Below are 25,960 nucleotides of genomic sequence, written 5' to 3' on the forward strand. Positions count from 1 at the left end.
TCAGTGCTTTCAGGTAGCCAAGTAGAGGTCATGAGGTCAGTTATTATTAAGGAGATAGCATAGAGTAGAGGTTAAGGTTTGCTCTAAATTCAGACCAAGTGGGAGAGCTAGTTGTGTAGCTTATTAGCTTCAAGACAAGTTACTCCATCTCTCTGAGGCTCACCTTACAGTTTTCTACCTGTAATAGAGGGATAATAACAGTGCCTACTTCCGCTGGGTTTCTAGAAACAGTACATGAATTAATACGTGTAATGCACATTACCTGACAGTATATGAAAGAGTGTTTAACTTAATCTTTTCCAGAAAGCTGGTCACATTTATACAAGCTGGTTCCAGAAAGTCAGGTTGCACTCATATAATGCAGATAAATCATTCTGATAAATTCTGGCATTCGGATGTAAAATTCAGAGGTTCTTATGTTTAATATATCCACTGGAAACTAAAATATCTTGAAAGGCAAGCCAGTTATTGTAAATAGGAGAAATGGTTGGGTTAGGACAAAACAAGGTGGTGGGGGTATGTCCATCTGGGGATGGTGTATCTTGCCAAAAGGCATTAAAAATGAACATCCTCTGCTTCCCAAAACACACACACACAGACATTTACATATGCCTGTATGTATGTGCACGCACGCGCGCGCATGCACACCCACACACACAAATCCCTCCAAAGTGAACTTGTTGTCTTATAATTTGTTAACACCTCCCCAAAGTTTTAATAACTTTTAGTCTATAAAGGTATCCTCTTTTCCATATAAGTTACATATAGTCACTTGCCCAAGGTAAAGCTGCTAAAACTGTAGATGGCCGAGACCCAGAGTAGTGTGACCCAGAATGTGTTATAAATAAACAGATACAAAGCCAAACAGAACAGATCTTTCCAAACACAGAATGGAATCCTCTGACCAGCCTAGTATACAGTGAATTCTCTCCCTTTCCCTCATCTTTTCCAACATCAACTATTTGGCACTCAATCCTGGAACTTCTATTAGTATGGCTTGTGTTTAAAGTTTTAAATACTCTGTGGGGATCGGGAAAAATATATGTTTTACATCACCAATTTGGCTGTAGGTATGCTGAGGAGGAGAGGGAGTGCCTGCACACAGTAGGCATGCAAATAAACCTGATTTCCTCCCTAACTTTGCCATTAATATTTTCTCTACTCTTGTGATCAACTTATCTTGAAATATACTGTACTTTTTATGTTCACCAGCCTTTGAAACCTTTGGCATTTCAATAAAGGCAAATGTTTGCACTGATGATTAAAATCTATCACTTAACCAGTATATAATGAATATTCAGCAGATGCCTGGCATAATGCTAGTCACTTTTCAAGGAATAAAATATGGAGCTATATAGCACTATCTCAGTCCTCAGAAACAGCATGCTATTATAGAAAGAAATGTGACTTTAGGAACAGAAAGATCTGGTTTCAATTTCTGGTTTCCTCATTTGCCAAGTCTGTGACCTTTGGTGAGTTATTTAACTTTTCTAAGGCTTCATTTTCTTGTATGTAAAGTGTCATGATTTTTACTTTGTACGGTTGCTATAAAGAAGATTAAATAGCATATGCAACGTTAGCAGAGTTCCTGACACACTTTAGGGATGCCATAAGTGGGAGATTTCATTTCCCCTTCCTTCTTATAGTGCCTTCCTCCACTGCCCTCTATCCATGCTAAGGATTGAATTTATGATCTCTGCAAGACCAACACACTTAAAAAAAAAAAGTTCCAACAGAAATCCAAGAATCACAACTGATTCCTCTCTTATCTCTTTTCCCTATACTCTCAGTGGTTGTCTCAGCAACTCTAGTCAACTGTACCTCCAAAATACTTCCCATATCTCTCTACTCCCTATCTTCTCTGCTACCAACCCAGTTCACAGTTGCCATCATCTTTCTCTCTTGAACCACAGAGCAGGTCTCCCCAATCTCCCTGTGGTCCATTTTTTTACATATCAGTCACAAAAAAACAACATAGGTCCTTTCTCATCTTAAAATCCTCCCCCGAGGGGCACCTGGGTGGCATAGTCAGTTAAGTGTGAGGTTCTTGATTTTGGCTTGGGTCATGATCTCAGGGTCATGAGATCAAGTCCTACATCCAGTTCTACACTGGGCATGGAGCCCGCTTAAGATTCTCTCTCTCTCTGAAAACAAAAATCTTAAAAAATTCTCCTCTGACTCCCTAGCTCATTTAGGATAAAGCCCCAGCCTATCAACATTACCTACACAGTTTAGCTCATAGTTGTCATAATTAACAAATTGTACTTAGTTTGTACAACTCTTTCCTTTCCAACCACATTAGCCTTATATGGGCTCCTTGAGAATATCAAGCTTATTGCCTTAGAACCTTGTATTCATATTTCTTCAGTTTGAAAGATCCTCCTCCTTATTCTTACCATGGTTAACTTCTTTGGGTCTCAAAATATTCTCTATGACCACATCCTATCAATTAGACCCTCCTCTGTCATCTGTCACCATCTCCTTATACTCTGTCTTCTTCACAGCTCTTAAAAAATAATCGATACTTGTTTTTTGTTGTTTACCTCCCTGACTAGACTGGTAACTCTGGAAACAAGAAAATATTGATCTTTGGAAAAATGTATTCCTGAGCTTATAGTCTCCCACCCAGCACCTAGGGGGTGCTCAAGACATCCTTGTGGAAAATGTGAACTGACTGCCATCAAAACTGTGTATGGTCAGCATGCTGGTGACAAGGCAAGTGGGTAAATACACACTTCTGCATGACTGTTTCTATGATGGAGAATGTGGTCCATCAGGATTTGACCAGCACTTTCGTATCTGATAAGACCAAGCAGCAAACTATTACGCAAAGTAAGCATCAACGCTTTTTAAACTGATCATGAGTTTAAAGTCCACCAAGGCACAGAAGCATTTAAGGTCTAGGATTATTAAGTAAATATTCAGGGAGAAGAAGTAGGAGTTAAACGTCAACTTAAGTGATGTGGCTTGGGGACTTCTGGCTGGTTTAGTTGGTAGAATATGCAACTCTTAATCTCGTAACACGTGGTTGTGAGTAGGAGCCCCACGTTAGGCAAAGAGATTAAGAAAATGTGAAAAGAGTAAAATTACATAACAGGGCTTGGCTAAGGGTATACATACAAAAGGGAAGACCTCTCTTGGAAGATATCCACAGTACTGCCACAAACATAGGTATAGAGGAAGAAACAAAGCAAAACAAAAAACATTTAGTGTAACAATTACTTCCCTCAAAGAAAATTTTAGAATTCTTACCCTTAAATAATTTGCTATTAAATAGAGGGATAAATCATAAATAAAATAAATAAGAATTATACTAGTTTCCTATCATCTGAGTGCTGAGCATCTGCTAGAGACTGTGCTAACTGCTTTACAAACACACATAAGTTCTTCCTCATTTGTAGCCATACCAAGTGTGGAATAATGAAACAATATGACATCATGGTCAGGGATATGAACTTGGGAGCCGGGAGTCTAGGGTCAAAATTCTAGATGTTTATAAAGCTTTGGCCAAATTAGAAACCTCTCAGAACTTGTTAGTCATATTTTAAAAGGATGCTGTATATGTAAAATAGAAAATATATTATTCACTTAATGTTCTGCATGGTGCTTATATGATTCTTGACTCCATGAGCTCATATTCACATTTTATAATTGAGGAAAATGAAGCTTTGACAGGTTCAGCAATTTATCTGAGACCTATGTGGTCCCAAAGACTCTGGTTTTTCCAATATACCTTGTTGCCCTTCAAATGGAATCAATCTTTTGAAATGTGTCAGATCAGGAACTCATAAAAAGAGACAGGCCCAAGTGTGCCAAGTCTGGCAGACACATTTCTCTTTTTTCCTACAGCTCTCAGAAGCACCATTCAACACAAAAAGGTCAGACACAAATATGGGTAGAGTAAGTGGTGTCTTTTTACTACAATTTTTGAAGGACGGTGTGGAAGTCTTCATCGGGGTCTCCCCAAAGGCTCTATTTAAGGGCCAAAAATTATTATTTTGATTTTTGAGTCGCCTACAGTCCTTTGTCATAATACACACACCAACTGAGTTTAATATGTGAAATTATTAGCTGTTACTTACAGCTTGATTAGAATTAAATTCCAATTAGGAATTACTTAGAAAAGAATTAAGAATGGAGCAGAGAAATTGAAAAAGATAAAAGGATAGTACAGACCTTGAAAAATTGGGCTAGGCAAGACATTACAATAGAGGGCATGTCTGTCTTCCAATTCCTTCCTTCCTTCCTCTCCTTCCTCCATTACTGCCCTCCCTTTCTCTTTTTCTCTATTCATGTATTCAATAATAATTTATGGAGCACCTGCTCTGGGCTATAAAACTTATCCAAATGTTTAACACAATGCTAAACAAACAGAAGCAGCTCAGAAACATTTTTAAAAAGTGTTACATAAGAGGTGATGGCAGGGCAAGAAGAAATGAAGGTGGCTTAATTCACATGAAGTTTGCAAACTTAATTCAAATTAAGTCCGCAAACACTTGCTAAGTGCCTGTTTTATATAAGAAACTGAGAACAGGGCAATCACAGAGCTCTGAGAATAGAGATGAGAGATTGAAATGATAGGAAACTCACAGGGGATATTGCCTGTCACTCATGAAAGGGAAGTCTCTAGGTACATGAAGTAAAAGTCATTCTGGACCCTCATCCTTGAATATTCCAAGATATTGGAGTTAGTGAAGTAAGGTATTAAAAAGAAGGCAACAAACACAAAAGAAGGGCATATTCAATACCAAATGCTGGTCAGTTCTATTTGAAATACCAACTTTCCATTGCAATTTTTCTCATCTGCTCTTCAAATACTTATTTTCTTCCCTTACTTGTTGAAAAAGATTGATTATTTATTTATTTATTGGCGGGGGGGGGGGGGGGGAGAGAAAGAAAGAGAGCACACGTTTGTGTGCAAGTGTGAGCAGGGCGAGGGGCAGAGAGAGAGGGAGAAAGAGAATCCCAAACCAATTCCCCACTGTGCAGGAAGCCTGACATGGGCCTGTATCCCACAATCCCAAACTCATGTGAACCAAAATCAAGAGCTAGATGCTTAACCAAATTAGCCACCCAGGTGCCAAACCCTTCTTTTTAAAAAAGACTTATTTATTGAGAGAGAGAGAGAGAGCAGGCACACAAGCTTGCTTTCTTCCTTAAAAAAAAAAAAATAATAATAAAGTGAATTGCTCTAAATGACATCACTCTAACATCCAGTGGAATCACCTTAAGCCAATCACTTAACTTACCTTATTCAAGGACAATTATGTCAAATGTATTATTCTAAAGACCCTGGAGATCTGAAAAGCCAAGGAAAATTTATTAACCAAGATTCCTCTGGAAGCATACCAAAGCAGGCCCACAGAAACTCAATAGCAAGGAAAAACACATAATATCTCCTTTAAGTTAGATCTTACAAGAAGAAAGGTCAGCATACTTCTCCAGGCCTAGAGCAGGGTAATGGCAAGGAAAGGCATGAAAGCAGAAATGCCTCTCTTCTGGCCACTGACTTTACTGTTTCACTTTCTACTCATTTGGGCATCCCAAATGGGCATAAACATTTTCTTCCTTCCATCATGTTGTCAATAACCTATTTGCAGCATAAAATAGAACAAGTTAAGGCAGCACTCCTACTCATTTTACCCTGAAAGTCAGTCAAAGAAAATTTTTAGGAAGATACTAAAAATAAGGTTTTATAAAAAATGAAAAATCTGAGTAGACCAATTAGTAGTATAGAGATTGAATTTCTCAACAAACAAAAGTCCAGAACCAGATGGCTTCACATCACTGGTGAATTCTACTAAATACCCAAAGGATATTTAATACCTATCTTTCTCAAACTCTTCTAAAAAACTGAAGAGGAGAAAATTCTTCCAGAGTCATCATCTGTGGCCAGTATTACCCTGATACCAAAACCAGACAAGTTTCCCAGAAAAAAATTATAGGCCAGTATTCATGATGGACATAGTTGCAAAAATTTTCAACAAAATATCATCAAACCAAATTCAAAAAGACAATTCAACAATTAAAGGGATCTTTCACAAATGTGATTTATTCCAGTGATGCAAAGGTAGTTCAACATCCACAACCAAACAACGTGATACACTATGATAATATAATGAAGGATAAAAGCTACATAATTTTCTTAATAAAAGCAGAAAAAATTTGACAGAATTCAACATCCATTCTAAAAACTCCCAAAAAAGCAGATGTAAAAAGTATATACCTTAACATAATAAAGGCCATATATGACAGGCCCACAGCTAATATCATACTCAGTGGCAAATAGCTAAAAACTTTTAGCTCAGGAATGAGACAAGGGATGCATACCCATGCCACTTTTATTCAATATAGTATTGGAAGTCCTAGCCATATCTATTAATTAGCCAGGAAAAAGACCAAAAAAAGGTATCCAAATTTAAAAGGAAGTAAAAATGCCACTATTTGAGGATGACATGCTTTGATATATGAAACCCTAAAGACTCCACTGAAAAACTATTAGAACTACTAAACAAATATGGTAAAGCTGTAGGGTAAAAATCAATATACAAAACTTTTGGTGCCTTTATACACAAGCAATGAACCCTTAGAGAAATTAAGAAACCAATTTCATTTACTATTATAAGAAAAGAAATAAAATGCCTAGGGATAAATTTAACCAAGGGGATGGAAGTCCCATATATCAAAAACTATATGACATTAATGATAGTAAGTAAAGGCACAGATAAATGGAAAAATATTCCATGATCATTAATCAAAAGAATATTATTAAAAAGATCATATTAACCCAAAGGAATCAGCAGATTCCAATCCCTATCAAAATTCCAGTGGCTTTTTTCACAAAATTAAACAAACAATCTTAAAATCTGCATGGAGCCACAAAAGGTCCTGAATAGCCAAAGCAAAGTGGAAAATGATGAACAAATCTGGAGGCATCGTGCCCCCTGATTTCAAACTATAATACAAAGCTATAGTCATAAAATCACTATGGGATTGGCATAAAAACATATATCAATGGAACAGAAGAGAGAGCCCAAAAATAAACCCACGAATATATAGTCAATTAATTTATTAGGAACAAAGGAATCAAGAATATAAAATGGAAAGGACAGTGTCTTCAGTAAATGGTGTTGGGAAAACTAGACAGCTATACGTAAAAGAATGAAATTGGACTGGTATCTCATACCATACACAAAATGAACTTAAAATGGATTAAAGACTTCAATGAAAGACATGAAACCTAGAAGGAAATATAAGCAGTAAGCTCCCTGATATTGGTCTTGGTAATGATTTTTGTGGAAGGGCAACAGAGGCAAAATAAACAAGTGAGGCTACATCAAACTAAAAAGCTTCTTCACAGAGAAGGAAACCATCAATACAATGAAAAGGCAATCTACTGAACAGAAGATATTTTCAAATCATGTTTCTGATAAAGGATTAATGTTCAAAATATATGAAGAACTCATGCAACTCAGCAATAAAAAAAAATCTGATTAAAAATGGACAGATGATGTGAATGAAAATTTTTCCAAAGAAGACACACAGAGGGCCAATAGGTCCATGAAAAGGTGCTGAACATCACTAGTCATCAAGGAAATGCAAGTCAAAACCACAATGAAATATCACCTTATACCTGCCAGAATGGCTATTATCATTAAGAAATAACAAGTGTTGGTGACAATGTAAAGAAGAGGGAGCCCTCATGCACTGTTGGTAGAAATGTAAATCAGCAGAGCCACTATGGAGATGGTGCCTCAAAAAATAATAAGAAGAAATACATTATCTGATTTCACTTATATGTGGACTTTAAGAAGCAAAACAGATGAGCCTAGGGGAAAGGAGGGAAAAACAAAATACAAAATCAGAGAGGGAGACAAACCATAAGAGATTCTTAATCATAGGAAACAAAGTGAGGGTTGCTGAAGTGGAAGCGGGTGAGGGAATGGCGTAACTCGGTGATGGGCATTAGGGAGAGGGCACGTGGTATGATGAGCACTGGGTGTTATATACAACTGATGACTCACTAACCTCTACTTCGGAGACTAATGATATACTATATGTTAATTAACTAAATTTAAATAAAAAAAGTTAAGTAAAAAGAAAATAAATATCATATTATCTACTAATTTTACTTTCGAGTATTTATCAAAAAAAAGACAGAGACACTAATACAAAAAGATATATGCACCCCTGTGTTCACTGCAGCATTATTTACGCTAGCCAAGATAGGGAAGTAACCTAAGTGCCCACTGATGGATGCACAGATAAAGAAGATGAGATATGTATTTATAGTGGAAAACTACTCAACCATAAAGAAGAACAAAGTCTTACATTTATCACAACATGGATGAACCTTTAAGACATCATGCTAAGTAAAATAAGTCAGACAGAGAAAGACAAATACCACGATTCACTTATATGTGGAATTTAGAAAATAAAACAAATAAAGAGAAGAGAAATCATAGATACAGTGATAAATTGGTGGTTACCAGAGATGAAGATCGTTGGGGGATAAGTGAAGGGGATCAAGAAGTATAAACTTACAGTTATAAATAAGTCATAGAGATGTAATATAGTGCATGGTGACCACAGTCACTAGTATTGTATTGTATATTTGAAAGTTGCTAAGAGTATAAATCATAAAAATTCTCATCACAAGAAAATAAGTTGTGACTTTGCATGGTCACCAATGATACCCAGATTTACTGTGGTGATTACTTTGCAATGTACACAAATGTCAAATCAATATGGTGTATGCTTGAAACTAATGCTACATGTCAATTATACTTCAGTAAAAATATAAATATTCAACCAGGCATCAAGATGTAATTGATGTGAAATTCCAAAATAAGAGATCAGATCAAAATAAGCCAAATTTATGGAGGAAATATCCACGAACACACTCGCTGATTTCAAGAAGATGCAAACATCAAGGAAGTGGAAGAGAGGGCATTTGCAAATGGAAATTTTTGGAGGGGGCTGCTACTTTCTAACCTCAAGTCCATTGAAACGAGGTTTGAATGAATTGGATCTGAGATCTTGCTATGTGTTTCCTATGACCAGGGGAATATGGAGAGTAGTGGAAGTAGAAGAGAGTTGCTCTTAGAATCTGTCAGGGAAAGGGTGTAGATTATTTTTCAGAAATAAGACATGGCTCAAGTGGGATAGAGATTGCTGTGCTTGGTGATATCAGAAGCCCTCTCCAAAGGGACTTCTTGGAAGACAAGAGGTTTCTGTTCAGAATGGAAGGGAGTCAGTGAAGCACCCTCTCCAGGGATGGAATGCTTTGCCTCTTTCTGTTCATAGGAGTTGTGAGAGATGTACTGTGCTTCCAGAACTGAAAAGCTTAAAACAATCCAGAAGATGCCCCATGAGGAAAGAAGTCAGCTAAATCACCTACTGGTCCTAGATGGCATAAAGTCACCCAGACAAGTAACAACTGTCCCAGCCTCTACCATCACTAACTACCCTAAGTAAGTTCTAAAACTATAGCCAACAGCTAGCAAATCAAAAGGTGAGAGCGGAGACAGCTAAAAAGAGCTGCCCTCCTCCTCCTTCAAGTAGGAAGCCACCAATAAAGACTATCAAGGGGGGAAAAAAACCCAAACACTAAATTCTGAAAGAGGTTTAAAACGTTTATCAGTATCTTAGATATTTAAAATTTCCAAACTGAGTCTGTATTTGTCTCTTTAAATACTACCATGATGCTTATAATTTTTAAGTGGGTAGAAAATCCACTAGGAATTGCCCAAGTTTTCATGAGAGGGATAGAGGAAAAGAGCATCCTTAACTTACGATCCAAAGAATAGTGCAGACTATTAAGTTGCATTTTAATGCTGAGTTGTGCTTATTTAACATATCAGTTACATATGTGTTAAACAAATATTTGTTGGGTACCAAGTCTGTGGTAGACAAATGAATACAATGGTGAATAAATCCTACAACAGCACTCCTGCCTGCAAGGAGTTCAAAAGGCAGTGGGATAGGATGGGCACTGCCTTGATATAATCTGTACTCTAAAGCAGATTAAAATTGAGATAGAAAACAGGCTTTGGGATAGTTCATGTCTGGATTTGACTTCTGACTGCTCGACATAGTAGCTGGAAGGAATTACCTAATTATTTTGCGCTCTAGCTCTCACCTATGAAATGAAGATCAAATGATGTACCTTTAAAGACTGCCAAGAGGATTTAATGAAAATATAGAGTAAACACATATGGCTAGTAATCCCTTAGAATCAAATGGACAAAATGATGGATATTACTATGAAACAGCCCCATCCTAGAAGTTAAAATGTAAGATTTACCAGAATTAATTTTTCCTAAATAACTGTGTCTCACTACTCATCTTTCTTATAATCTATAAAAATTCCCACTCGACTGACTGTAATATTTTTTATTTTTTGAACATTTTTTGTATAAATCATCAGGATTTATAATCCAGGATTTAATCATCTCATTTCCTATGCTTTAATTGTCTTCTTGAACAATGTCTTATTTCCCAAATTATATTTTAAGAGCTCACTGAAGACGGGGCCAGCAACAACATTTTGAATATTTGCTAAAATATTTCAGATATTCAACAAATAGAATTGAATAGAAAGGACCTAAGTTTTGAAATCTGTAAGCATGTGAAAACGCAGGCTCTTCTGAACATCCTAAGCACAAACACTTCTTGATACTCACAAATCATCCTCTGACTTATGAGAAACTAAGGTGGATTCCATACATTACAAAGACAGGTAGGCAGAGAACAAACTTTCTCAAACAATTCTTCAAGTTGAATTTCAACATGGAATCTTAGTGTCTTAGTGAGTCTGCCGATGGCATTTTGAAAAGAATTTCATTAAATGTTGCTAACATGTCATAAGCTCCCTTAAATGGAAGGGTAATGGCTCATAACATTTGTAAGCTTTTTAATTTCATGGAATATGAGCAGCATAATCAGGACCTATTAAAGTCAATCAACTGTGCCAAGTGGGGCTACCTACCTTTGCTTTTGTTTCTATTTTTCCTTGTGGGTACACCCCGTGAACCAGGAGGCAACAGCCCCAGTATCATTCTTTAAGGCTAATATTGGTGTGTAATATTCTGAACAACCTCTGATGAAACCATCACAGAAGCATTTGCATGTATTGGTTGGACAGACACCTCTTGGGAAATGGCTTTTGGCTTCTGGGAAAGAGAGATTTCCCTTTCTATTTGCTTCAGCTCAGAGGGTGCAATTTTTGGTAGGATTCAAAACCAGTCATCTGACCAATGTAAGCAGAATTAATAAATGGAGAGGAATCTAAGGAACCTTATGTATATTTTCAATGGTGCCTACACTACCAATCCTTCAACACCTGTCCCCAGGTTTTCTTCTACCCTGAAGCTTTTAATTATAATAGTGCCTATTGAGAGGGGCTAAGTGTCAAGTACCACTCTAAGAACCCTGTCTGTATTCTCATTTAATTTTTAAGACAACTGTATAATACTCCATACAGTTACTCCATATCATGGAGAGAGAAACTGAGGTTTGAGACATTAGGTAATAAGGCCTAAATTACAAAGTAGTGAGTAGCAGAGCTAAGCTTCAAATCCAGTTTTAGTCTGACTTTAAATTATAGGTAGTTTGCTACTATGCTATATTACCTTCACCATCACCCTGTTTCCATTTTCTGATGGGACGGAGACATCCAGAGAGAGCATTTCCACATTGGGACTAGAGGAGACCAGGGAGGATGATAATCCAGGATGGCTGAAGGCTACAGAATCAAATAAAGAGAACTCACCCCACCGCAGTCAAGGGCGGATGTGTACATCAAAGTTGGAGAAGCAGAAGCGAGCTAACGAAGCAGCTTAGGGCAAGGCCATAAAAGAAGGATGATTTAGAAGTGAGAGAGGCCAAGAGCAGATTCAGAAATGAGTAGAGGATGGGCCAGGGTAAGCCAGTGTGAGGCTAAGAACACAGAAAAAAGTTTGGGTTGATAAGAAGACACAGCTCAAGGAATAAGAATGGTAGTGTGATCTTGTACTTATTATATTTGAAGAATTTGTAAGAGAAGTTGAATTTAGGATGAAGATGACATAATCCTTTCTCCAAAGGGGTTCCCAGAGGCAATTAAGTTCCAATGCCCTAAGACACCCATTATATATAATAAATTAACTTCTCTCCTATGAATCTAGGATGCTACCGGCTGTTTGAAGAACTGGAAGAATTGATACAATAGTCACTCATATTTTCTGTGCTCTGGAGTTTCAGATAAGAAACCAGAGTTAAGAGAGTCCAGATCTTTGGTTGGAATTTCTATAGATCTTTAGAACTTTCTATTTGTTTCATTTTGATGGGCTCAGAATGAGAAACCAGTAACTCATAGTCTAAGGTTTTAGACAAAATCATAGCTATAGAACGTAATATATTTGGACCTTAATGGGCATTTTCCCAGAGTCAGACCTAATCTACACATGGATCCTTGCTTATTTTTAAATAGATAAAGTAATACCATTCTAACAGAAGGCATGGCCAGAGAAAAGTAATGGTATAGAGGGAGACTGGTGATTTGAATGGGAGAAAAAACAATGACATCCAAAGGAAGGCCATTGTATGATGCAGACCTATAGAACAGAGGCCATCTGAAGGGGTTTAAGGAATAGCCAGAGAAAGCAATTGACAGCAAAAGGAAATAAGATGCTCTCCTTTTCATGGAACTGGCAAGGGTTCTGCATGTTTTTAAGGGTTGCAGGGAAAGCAGGTCAGTTAAAAAGCATAGGCCAACAACTAAGTACTATTTACTATCCTAAGGTAATATGCATCCGAGTTGAGAATACAGGTGTTCATGATAACATGGGTTGGAACGTGAGGGATGTGTTCTCCCTTGACCCTTGTATTTGCTCCTCTCTAAAGAGAAGATCAAAATGATAGGTTTCTTCTAAGGTTACTATAAGGAATAATGAGAAAATGTTACGTGAGAACTGCAGCCATTAGCTTTTACAACATGAGGGCCTAATCTCACATTATTTATATTCAAATTCAACACTCATTTATGAGCAATTACCATGGGCAAGGATCTCTGCTAGGTGATTTTGCACCTATTAGTTCATTTAATCTCCAGAACAGCAAATCTTTCAACATGTATTAGAGTTACATATATTCAATATTAAAAGAACACAGCAAAACCCTGTGGACACTCAGCAATACTTTAAAATTTTCTAATCACACCCCGTCTCCTGGTAGCAATTTGTTCCTACTTCGACAGAACAGTGCAGGCAATCGTGGATTCTTTCATTCCTCCAACCAGCCTAGCCCCAGTGGTTTTCTCGTACTTTAGTTTACTGTATAAGATTGTGCACACAAAGCCATGGAGACTATACTCTGTGGTGATATAAGGACCTTTCAGGAGTGATTTACACAGGCATATGAGCCAACTCCTATGGCTCAACAGTTGCCATATGAGCCAACTTTAAAAATCAAAACCATGTAACCTTACCAGATAATCAACATTGCTGGATCCCCCATGATCATGAGCCCTATGGGCAGTGGTGGTGGTAGGAACCCTGATAGAAACAGTTCCCCCTACCTTCACCCAAGGAGAGTGGGTAATTGTCTTGCATAGACCACAACTCTGCTGGCTCTGGCCATCTTTTTATATTAACTCTGTTGTAATGGCATCAGATTTGGTTTTCTTTTCATTAAACTTCTTCCTGTACCTCCCCAACCAGAGTGCTGCTAAGATAGGATGCAAGAAACATTTGGTGATTCAGTGAACTCTTTGTGGCAGCACTCAAAAGCACAGGGTGATTTCCACCTTTCAGGAAACTCACATGGTAAGACTAGTCAAAAATTATTGAGAATGCTAAGAAATGAAAAACTTAGTTAACAACTAATGTGAGAAACAAACATGGAAACTCTATATCCATCCAATGGAATGAATACTCATGCATTTCTCATCTGTTAATGGGGTGCTACTTAAGGAAAATTCATCTTCCCATATCACTCCTCTCATATTTCTTAACATAACTGCCGGAGCCTTAACCAAGTGCTAAAACCAATCTACACAGTTTGAAATTGGAAAACTGCAATTATCAGACCATCTGTACTTATCTATTACTGTAGAGAGATGTCACTTTTTGTTTCCATGACTCTTGATGTTACAAAATGAAAGCTGTGGCTTACTAGGGAGAGAAATCTACCTTCACTGCACATAGCCAGGGGAGAAACAGAGTAGCCTGCTTGCCTCATTCTTTCAACACAGTGGGTTTTATCAGTCTACCTCTTCTTCATCTCTCTCCAAAATGCAACAAGTTCATCTGCAAAATATTTATTAGTCTTAAAAGCCTCATTTACTTCGAGGGCCTTTTGGTATTTGCCTAGAGGCAGAATCTCTGCTGATAAAAACAGAATCATTCATGGAAGTGGAAAGTCCCACACTCATAATTTAGGCAACTGCCATTTAAAACATCACTGGTGATAATTTACAGAGCACTGCATCACAGGCTACACTCAGCTGCTGATGGGGATCACAAAATCAAAGTAAGAGTAACTATTTGCTTATAATTTCATATGGCAAAGACATATATATTTTTCAGCCTCTGAAATCACATGTCCTGAAAAATTATCGCTGATTTTACAAATGAAAAAGTTCTTAAAAATTAAGACTAACAGTGCAACACACCCACGGCAATATAAACTCCTGGTATGACAGAAGTTGCCAGGAGATGAGTATGTTTTGACTGAAGCAATTTTTTTAAGGTGATATTTTTGCCAGCCCTTTTGGAGTGAAGAACAATACAACTTTTAAGAATGTATTAAAACATCCTTCTTCCTTAAAGTTGCCTTCTCTCTCCATTATACTCCCCAAATCCTCAGCAGGTATCATTGGCTGTGAGATGCCACCTAACTGAAGTAGGGCTCTTCCTACCATTAAAGGAACATAAACCAAAGCACAGTAGACTCTGGTGGGCACTTTTCCCTCTTAAATGTTATTTAGGAGATAAGCAAGAAGCAGTCTTGCACCAAACAGTCATTATAAGCAGCTGGAATGTTCCTGAAACCGGGAGTTAGACAATGCTGATATGCCATAGTGATGATGAAGAGGAGCTCAAGGATGTAAAGGGCTGGCAGTGCTAATTTTATTCTCTTAAACTTTCCTTTCTGTAATACAGAGCTCCACTCTTGGGAGCTTTCATCAGCCTGTAGATGGCAGGAATCAAGACTTATAGCGGGACCAAACTGCAAAGTAGGGAAAGATGGGCTTTTAGTACCTTTCATACCACTTTTATTTCTTCCACTTAGTCTGTTCCACTTCCCCATGGCGTCATGCCACATAGCTATTCATGTCCTCTTCAACATAATAGAATTTGTGGTGGGTGGCTGGTACAGATAATCAATCTGGAAGCTGTATAAAAGAGAACTTGTCTTTGTCTCGCTACCCGAGATGAGAAGCTTTTATGGAATCTTTGAGCCAGAAGTACCCTAAGAGAACATTCATTCATTTATTTAAACACACACACACATACACACACACAATTTGCTTTACTTCCATGTGACATGCACTACTCTAGAACAGGCCTGCAGTGGTAAACAAGGCAAATAATGAATTACTGTATTGAAATTTCATATAGTGCTCTACACTCAAGGCACTATTCTATAAGCAGTAAATTTTATGTAATTATGTAAAATAAATGAACTCTTCTGATTCTGTAATAAGCTTGAGATAGTGCTATTATTATGCCCATTTTACAAATGAGGAAGTGAGGCACAGAAAAAGTCAAGGGATTTGCTCAAGAGTCAGGATATTATTCTAGGAAGTTGGTGCTTTAGAACCTGCTCTTAAACATCACTTAGTAACTACCTTTCTATGTCCCTGCCATCATGGAGATTATATAGTAATAGGGGAAGCAAATTGGTAAATACATAAATATAAAATTATATAGTAGAGTACATATACTAGATAGATGAAAATAAATATACCTATGTAATTTGTATGATAATATAATGAAGGAAAATGAAACTGCTAGGTAAGGGATATATTTTTGATGGAGTGGTCAAGGAAGGTGTTCATGTGAAAGTGCCATCTGAGCAAAGACCTAGACACAGCAAGGTTAGGTTTTCATCTAATCTGGTAGTTCTCAGACTGTGGTGTATTAAACCCCACCAGGGCCTAGGCAACCTGTGGCTGTTGACAGGAAGACTGGGCAGGCAAGGCAACAGGCTGCAGAGCTCAGGCCTGGCTCAGGCACAGCAGCTGAGCTTCCATCTTCTCTGAATTTTGGTGTCTCCGTTAAATTTGGCTTCAAAAGGATTCCATGATTTAAAGAAAAGTTGTAGAAAACCATTGATCATATTCCATTTTTTAGTTCAGAGATGAAGAAATTGAGGGAGAAGAGGAATGACTTGATAAGTGTTCATGGCTGATGTAGGACAATAAGAAGAAAATTCAGATTCCTTAACTTTGAATCCAGTGTACTTTCTGGAACACTGAACTGCCAGCTTTAACTCTTCTGCCAATCCAGGACATTGTATAATCTCTGGAGGGTAAACATAGATCTTATGTAAAGGTTTCTCTCTTTGGAAACTTCATAATCAACTCCAGCCTTAGCAAGAGCCCGTCTCCTGTGTTTTATTACACTGTCCCTAGCTCTGCTTTTTACTGTAATTTATATTTTTCCTGATCGTAATCCATTATATCAGTTGTTACTGTATTATTATAAATAGTTCTCATAAGCTACCTCAAATCCTTGTGGAAGTATGTATGTGCACAAGAGGAGGAGTATTTGCAGTAGGGGCTTGGTATTAATACACAGTTCTGAGTCTTCGGGTAAATAAGATCTGAATCGTGGATCTGTGGGCATCATCAAAGGCAATATAGAAGAATTTGGGGCAGCCTCCCTGACCAAAGGCCCTCAAATCATACAGCCAGACATCCGTCCCCAGCCTCATGTGGCATTTGGAACTACTACTACCAAAACTGGCTGTTACAGTTCTTTTTTTTTATATATAATTTTTTTTTTTTGGCTGTTACAGTTCTAAGTGAGATCTGACCACAGCCCTCAGTAAACTCTTATAATTTCCAGCATGACCCTTATTTAAGAAAAGTACACACAGTCAGTTTCTCCCAAATTAAAGGAAGAACAAAAACCCTATCAGCCCATTTTAATTCTACAGCAACCAAAAGCCTCTGAACAACTATCTCTGTTTCCCAGGATAAACAAACAAACCAACCATAGTATGAAGCCTTGATCTATTCAAGATTGTTTGCTTAAAAAAATGAGTAAGCAGCTGCTTCATACTCTTGTCCACAATAAATTACAATATGCAAAAAGATAGATACATTTCGGGAATGGCAATGAGCTCCACAGTGCAGATGGGCTTATAGATGACCCTTCCATTTTTTAATAATCTCCATAATTTATGTGTGAACAAAGAAATGCAAAGATGCCGTATGCACCCCTCTGACTTAGTACAAATCACTTTTATTTACTTGGGCAATACTTCATGGTCCAGTTAACTTCTTAATTAAAGACAGCAAGATGCTCATGTTCCATGCAAGCAGCATGGAACATACTGTTTTATGTGCAATATGTTCAGCTGGGAGTTGAAGCTGTTTTGCTTACTGAGGAGAAGCCACCGCAGCCTTCATTTGGTTTCTAAACTAACCAGAGACACGGCTCCTCTCATTGCCACTAAATTGTCAATGGAGCCTCTTCAGACAAAGCTCGTACTTGTCTGCCATCCCATATTACTTTTTTTTTTTTTGTCTCATGCCGAGAATGCTGAATCCAAATTTTCAACGTTCTTTTCTCAATCTGCCTCCTCCTCAGTCATGCTCTGTAGTGGTTAGGAAGCAAGACGAAAAGAAGGCATGTTCTAGGAGACTCAGGAAGGGAGGGGCATGGCTGGAGTGGGCCAGAGCTTCAGCTTCCAGAAACTCTGACCCTGCTAACCCACACTGCCGAGCTTGCATACAATTTCAAACCCACAGGAATCATACCATTAGGAGAAATTGGGGCAAATAAGAAAGAAACAAAACACAAAGTAAGGAACAGTGAGTTATGAGTTATGAATCCCTTTTTTAATTTCAGTGACTATGAATCTTAAGAAGCCAACCTAATTTCTGAACTCTTGCATGACAAGATACACACATTCTCAATTTGATAAACAAGGGGCTGTGCTCTGAAGGGTTTCAGGGACCCATCACATAAGTGACTTAAGCAGTTTGTGTATGAGACGATAATGCCTGGTGGAGACTGTGGCCAACCAGAGAACAAATGCCCATCTAAAGGAGGTATCTTCTATTCAGATCCAGCCTTTAGAAATATCAAACCACTCTCCAGACTTTCTTTTTTTGTTTGCGTTTTAATTTTTTATGAGATTCATAAAATGTAGATTTTTTTTAAATGTGAAATGTCCAGCTATTTCAATATTTAAAAAATTCATATTAAAAGAAAAAAATACTGTATTATGCAAGTAGATTGTATCTATGGGATGCATTCAGTTTGCAACTTCTGTTGTAAGTTTTCATTCCAAGAGCTCGGGTTATAAAGTGGGTCACTGAAGTTACTACATTTAGCCCTCACAATAAATTTCTGAAGTAGACACTATCAGCTCAATGACTAGATCAGACATAGTGAAGCTTGTTCTTGTTGTATTATCCACTGTTGTTTCTAATTTCCTTTTTTTTTTTTTTCAGTGCTTTTGAATTTTCTCTGGAACTTAACATACCTTCCAGGAAATAATTCCGCAAGAGAGGCAAATGGCTATGCACAACTCAGCTTATTGTTCCAAACAATGTCATGAGAAAAATCATTTACCATACAATGCGTTGGGATGGAAGAAGACTGCAATTCTGGATTTTCATTCTGACATTTCCTTGGTAGAACTTAGGTACATCTTACCTCCTTTCTGAGCTTTGGGACTCTATCTGTTAAGTGAGGTGATTGGTCTAACTGACTTCTTAGGGGCTTTCAACTTTTGGCCTACATGTGCCTTGATAATTCAGACTGGTGGAATAAAACTTGATTCACATCACACTAAAATCAAAATGGAATTTAAGAAACTTATCCTTCCCTAAAACAAGAGATTACATATCCAAATGTAAAAATGTACAGTGAGGATGTCCTGCTCTGACTTTCAAGGAGAATGCAGGAGTTTCTCAACTTTCATTACTTGGAAACTTCCAAACCCCATTTTATATGTGGCATTCAGACTTTCATATGAACCAACCCTTAGCCTTGTTTTTGTATAGCACTGGCGGCTGTGTATATTTTATTATTGAAATATTTTATTATGTTTGGTTCTTTGTAGATTGAAAATGAGTGGAAATATCATTCCCGGATCAAAGTGTATAAACATTTTTAATGTACTTGACATGTACTATAAAACTTTTTTTTTTTCAGAAAGATTGGAAAAAAATAAAAAGAAAGACTGTGCCAGTAATAAAACATTTTAAGCAGAAGGATGAGGAAAAAGTGAATTGAACACTGGAAGACTGTAATTCAGTGAAAAAAATATTTAAAGCTAAAAGCTATTTATTATGAAATGGGTTTCCTTGGAGGGCACTGAGTTTGACATTAAGATGACGTTCAAGAAGAAGAGAAAGACCATTTGGTTCAGAGCAAGTTCAAACATCAGGTGAGATGTGGGCCACATCATGATGCTGCTGATGGTGAAAATTTCTGTCACTGTCATGGTTATCATTACTGTCATTGTCCTTGTCAGAAGGGAATGAGAGCAGGAGTTACCATTTTAGGAATACTCACTTCATGTCAAGTTCTGTATTAAGAACTTTATAAATATTATCTTACTTATAACCACCACAATGTAGGTATTAATATCAATTTTACAGGCAAGGAAGCAAGACTTGCCAAATTAAGAAACTTCTCAAGTATCACTCATCTGTCAACTGGTAGCACTTGTTGCCATCTGAACTCAACAATACAGCACATGGGTTTAACCATGGTGGGATACTGTCTCTTGGTGCAGGCAACTTTTAAAGCCCCATTTCAAATACTGTAATTATAACACAGGTCTTAGTAAGTGAGACCATCTTAAAATTTGAGAGTTTTTTTTTTATAGGATAGGGACATTTAAAAGACTTATAAATCTCAAGTCTTATATGATAATTTTCTACCTTACTCTTTTAAAGTAAGTTCATATCTTTATCCCCCTCCAACTTATTTTTCTATCCCTCCTTTTGTAAACTTCTAAATTCCATATAGCAATGGGCTAGAACCACCATACTCACCAGAAGTATAGTTTGAAGTGAGTATAGAAATAAACTCACCACACAATGTTCCTACTGCTATAGGCCTGGCACAACATACCCATAGTAGCTGCCCAAGAAATGTTAGTTTCCCTTCCAATATCACTTCACATTAAATCATATAAAAGCACCATCTACTTGCAGCATCATGGAAAGTAAGGTAAACAGTCTCTCCAAAGTAGGGATGGACCACTTTTATTCAAAATGAGACTTTGTGGCTAAAAGTCTCCTTTCATATTCATTCATTCAACCTATCTACTAAAAGCTCTTGCCAAAATTTTGTAGTTGTATTTGGGAACTAAAAAAGATACCTCACACTCAGAAATGTGGATTTAGACACAGAGTTTTTTTGGCATTATATCTCCTAACTTTACAATATTCTGTGCTAATGCATTCAAGTAGTATTTCTAGAGACAGGCTGGTCTTTAGATGTCATGGAAGAGTAGTTAATTTAGTGCGTGTCCTTTTCAATCTATTTTCTGAGCTGCACGATACTTATAGAATCTATGCATCCATGTGGCTAAAGCTAGCACATCCTGGGACTTGCACTCAATTCCCACATGGAAGTTTTTGTAGCAATGAACATTTTCTCATTAATATATCTTCCAGAGTGAGTGCTATCATACTAATCATTTGTAGTGACTCTACAGGATTGCAACCTTCAGTAATGAAATCCGATACAGTATTGAACACTGTGTGGGTTGCTTAACCAACCCCAATTCCGCTCAGATCAATGAAACACAGAAGAAGAATGAACTACTGCTTCATTAGTTATCCTCACTGAGAGGGGCTGAGTAATCTTATTCAAATGGGCACTGATATCTCTTCAATGGGATGAAGAAATAAAGGCAGCTGTGACCTATGGGGAAATGATACTGCAGATGTTTCTTCTGAGAGGAGTCGCCCAGGGGTGGTCTATGGTCAGGTGCATCAGAAAAAAAACCAATAAGCTGACATTGCCAGATGGGAGGGGGAAAATGCTACACGTGAGGGTCATGTGAGCACCGTGTTGAGGTTATGAGTCAGTCAGTATGGCAAATTCTACTGGTCACCTGCTCAACCATCCTTCTCCACCTTCTGTGCTATCAGAACCCGGTTCTGTTCAGCAGGCAATTACTCTGCGCTTGAGGGTAGGGGAGCCCTAGGGACTAAGTTACCAGCTTCTGCCTTTTTGATCCAGCGTATCTGTTTTTACTTTTTGTGAAAATCCAAAGAAACAAATTCTACCCTGGCTGCCATGCCTAGAGTGCTATTTTCTAGTTCCTTCTCAGTGCTCTGATGGCATCTAAAAGGGAAATAGTCAAGATCTGAGCCACTTCTGCTATCTCTCCCCAGCCAAGCCAAGATGGCCCAATTACAGGCAAAATTCTTCGGTTGGATATTAAATAAATGGTTACGAGATCTTGATGAAGCAATTTAGACAATGTATTTTTAAAACTATTCACATATGCAAATTATACGATTCCATTTATGTAAAGTTCTAAGAAATGCAAAGTAATGTGCAGGGCAGAAAGTACAGGACAGAAAGTTGGTTGGGAACAGGGTGGGAGTGACTAATAAGCAGCATGGGAGAAACTCTCAGGGGTGACACATATGCTCATTATCTTGATTGTGGTGAGGATTTCATGTATAAAATACATATGCAGAAATGTATCATAGTACACATTTTAAATAGGTATGATCTATTCTATGTCAATTATGCCTCACAAAAGGTCTTAAACTTTTAAATATTATTTAGATACAGAAAATTTACTGTTTACATCTTCTTTGGAGGAAAACAAGTACTGAAGAGTATGCTAAGTATGGTTTTATTTATAAAAATATGTTTATGGGAAATGGCTAACTGAACTGTTAACCATGCTTACCCCTGCAAAGCAGATGTAGGTGACACTTTATTTTTAATGATTTATTTTTTAATTTCACAAGCATCTACTGAGCACATATTATGTGCTAGATACCGCAGTAGGGCTCAGGAATACAGGATGCGAAAATCTGCACAATCTTCTGCTCTGCCAATCTATATTCTTGAGCAAACAAGAATGTCAAATGATGACAGTTACAAGGGATGGGGGGAACCAGGGTGATATTTTATATATGGTTGTTGTGCTAAATGAGGAAGGTCTTTCTAGAATGGCAACATTTAAACTGAGAACAGGATGACCACAAGGAGCTCTTGATGAAAAACATTTAGGAGAGAGTTTTACAGGTCTTTGTGAGGAGTTAGGATTTTATTTCCAGTCCAATGGGAAGTTAACAGAGAATCCTTGGTAAAGGGTAGAGAGACCTGATATTTCAAAAAGTCTACTTTGGCTTTGACTTGTGGATTGTGAGGCTAAGAGAGGAAGTTAGCAGAGAGGAAGGAGGCTGTCACGATGGTGCAGATGAGAGAAGGTGCTGGCTGGAGCCTACAGGTGGCGTGTGATGGAGAAGAGGATATGGATATGGGCACTGTTTCAGAACTCATGGGACATACAGGTGGATTTTGCTGTATATGCATATCTGTATCTCTTTTTTTTTTCTTCAGTGAGGAGATATTTATTTTGTTGTCAGAAACATTTAAATTAAAGAGCTTTATTCACTATTTTTGGAAGGAAAATGCTTCCTTAAGAACAATGAAAAACAGTGAATTCTGAAACTTTATTTTCCTTAAATCATGATGTGAAAGCATTGAATTTAATTCACTGATTTTTCAAGATTAGATTATGCTTTTTAAAAAATTTGAGAAAAAGCTAGAGAGAGTGAGGAAGTGCACACATGAGTGTGGGGAAGGGTGGAAGATGAGGGATAAGCAGACTTCCTGTTGAGCCAATGCAGGGTTCCATCCCAGGACTCTGACATCATGACCTGAGCTGAAGACAGATGCTTAACCCACTGAGGCACCAAGGTAGCCCCAAATAAGTTTTCTGATATTATCATTACTTTTTAAGCTTTCAATCAAGTGTATTTTTGAGTTGGGGTCAGATGACCACTGATTTTCAGATACACTGGCTGAATATTTGCAAAAAGTTCAATTCCTGCATATTGGCCTAAGAGATGTAATCCTGTATCCACTTTCAAGTCTTCTAAACACATTTCTCAATTCCTTTTTAAAATTATTTTTCCATTTTTAAAAACTTTAACATTTTTATTTTTTTTTTCAATTATTTTATAGGACTCTAATTTTATGCCAAGGAAACTTATCTCAGGGCATTTTATGTAACACATCAACTATTCTACCCAAATATGCTCCCTTATACCACATGCAATTTAGCTGATCATCTACATATTTATAGAAGTATCACTAATATAGGCTAGAAGGTTTGGCAAACTATAGGCTACAGCCTATTTTTTTGGTGGCCCTCAAGATAAGAACATTTTTTATATTTTTAGAGAGTTATAAAAAATAAAAGTATAAAATATTTGCTATTTGGCCCTTTACAAAAAAGGGGCCAACACCAGTTAAAGGATATTATCACTCTGAAATAATGAATTAAATAAGTTTAATACAGAATAGGAGGATGCGGTATATACACACACACAGACACACACACACACACTCACACACAGGACTATTACATAGCCATAAAAAGAATGAGATAGTGCCATTTTCAACAACACAGATGGACTTAAGAGAGTATTATGATGTCAGATAAGAAAGACAAATACCATATGATTTCATTCACCTGTGGAATCTGAAAAAAAAATAAACTAACAAAAAAAAAAATCAGACCTAGAAATACAGAGAACAGAGGGGAGGTGAGTTGGCAAAAATGGGTAGAGGGGAGTGTGAGATACAGGCTTCTAATTATGGAATGAATAAGTCAGAGGAATAAAAGACACAGCATACGTAATATAGTCAATGATATTATAAGAATGTTGTATGGTGGGAGGAGGGGCAAGATGGCGGGAGTAGGGTCCCCAAATCACCTGTCCCCACCAAATTACCTAGATAACCTTCAAATTTTCCTGAAAATCTATGAATTCGCCTGAGATTTAAAGAGAGAACAGCTGGAATGCTACAGTGAGAAGAGTTCGCGCTTCTATCAAGGTAGGAAGACGGGGAAAAAGAAATAAATAAACAAAAGGCCTCCAAGGGGGAGGGGCCCTGCGAGGAGCCGGGCTAAGGCTGGGGCCAGTGTCGCCAGGACAGGAGAGCCCCGTCCCGGAGGAGCAGGAGCTGCACCAATCTTCCCAGGTGGAAAGGGGCTCGCAGGGAGTTAGAGCAGGACCCAGGAGGGCGGGGATGCCCTCGGGCTCCCTGGGACACTAACAGACACCTGCACCCCCGGGGAGAGTGCACCGAGCTCCCTAAGGGCTGCAGCGCTCGGCGGGACCCGGGAGCAGCTCGGAGGGGCTCGGGCCATGCTCCGTGGAAAGGGGGCTGCGTGGCCAGGAGCAGAATCCAACAGCACAGGCGCGGGAGCACAGGGCACCGGGACACAGCCCAGGATCTGGCCTCCACCCGGGACAGGGAGAGGCCCCGAGGGCCCAGGACAGCAAGGACACTCCTGCCCCGAGCTGAGCAGATAAGCGGCCCCATCCCGGAGCCTCCAGGCCCTGCAGAGGGAGAGCTCTGTAGTTACTGCAGGAGCTGACTCCAGGGCTCTAGAGCTGGCCGCCGCCACTGCGGTTGTTCTTCCTGGGGCCTCACGGGGTAAACAACCCCCACTGAGCCCTGCACCAGGCAGGGGGCAGAGCAGCCCCCCCAAGTGCTAACACCTGAAAATCAGCACAACAGGCCCCTCCCCCAGAAGACCAGCTAGACGGACAAGTTCCAGGGGAAGTCAAGGGACTTAAAGTATTCAGAAACAGAAGATACTCCCCCATGTGTGGGTTGTTTTTTTTGTTTGTTTGTTTTTGATTTGTTTGCTTCCCCCACCCCTTTTTTCCCTTTCTTTCTTTCTCTTTCTCTTTTTTTTCTTTTTTTCTTCCTTTTTTCTTTTTTCTTTTTCTCTTTTCTTTCCTTCTATTTCTCCTCTCTTTTTCTCCTTTTCCCAATACAACTTGTTTTCGGCCACTCTGCACTGAGAAAAATGACTAGAAGGAAAACCTCACCTCAAAAGAAAGAATCAGAAACAGTACTCTCTCCCACAGTTACAAAATCTGGATTACAATTCAATGTCAGAAAGCCAATTCAGAAGCACTATTATACAGCTACTGGTGGCTCTAGAAAAAAGCATAAAGGACTCAAGAGGCTTCATGACTGCAGAATTTAGATCCAATCAGGCAGAAATTAAAAATCAATTGAATGAGATGCAATCCAAACTAGAAGTCCTAACAACGAGGGTTAACGAGGTGGAAGAACAAGCGAGTGACATAGAAGACAAGTTGATGGCAAAGAGGGAAACTGAGGAAAAAAGAGACAAACAATTAAAAGACCATGAAGATAGATTAAGGGAAATAAACGACAGACTGAGGAAGAAAAACCTACGTTTAATTGGGGTTCCCAAGGGCACTGAAAGGGCCAGAGGGCCAGAATATGTATTAGAAGAAATCATAGCTGAAAACTTTCCTAATCTGGGAAGGGAAACAGGCATTCAGATCCAGGAAATAGAGAGATCCCCCCTAAAATCAATAAAAACTGTTCAACACCTCAACATTTAATAGTTAAGCTTGCAAATTCCAAAGATAAAGAGAAGATCCTTAAAGCAGCAAGAGACAAGAAATCCCTGACTTTTACGGGGAGCAGTATTATGGTAACAGCAGACCTCGCCACAGAGACCTGGCAGCCAGAAAGGG

At 38.2% G+C, this 25,960-nt stretch overlaps 1 protein-coding gene across 2 annotated transcripts in view; it reads right to left on the bottom strand.

Annotated features, from left to right (window-relative positions):
- The window catches only part of SGCD (sarcoglycan delta), an 895,992-nt gene that overhangs the window by 166,708 nt on the left and 703,324 nt on the right, over positions 1 to 25,960 (bottom strand). The gene's annotated exons all lie outside the window — the stretch shown is intronic.

Source organism: Vulpes vulpes, chromosome 4, assembly GCF_048418805.1.
Source record: "Vulpes vulpes isolate BD-2025 chromosome 4, VulVul3, whole genome shotgun sequence".
Lineage (NCBI taxonomy): Eukaryota > Metazoa > Chordata > Mammalia > Carnivora > Canidae > Vulpes > Vulpes vulpes.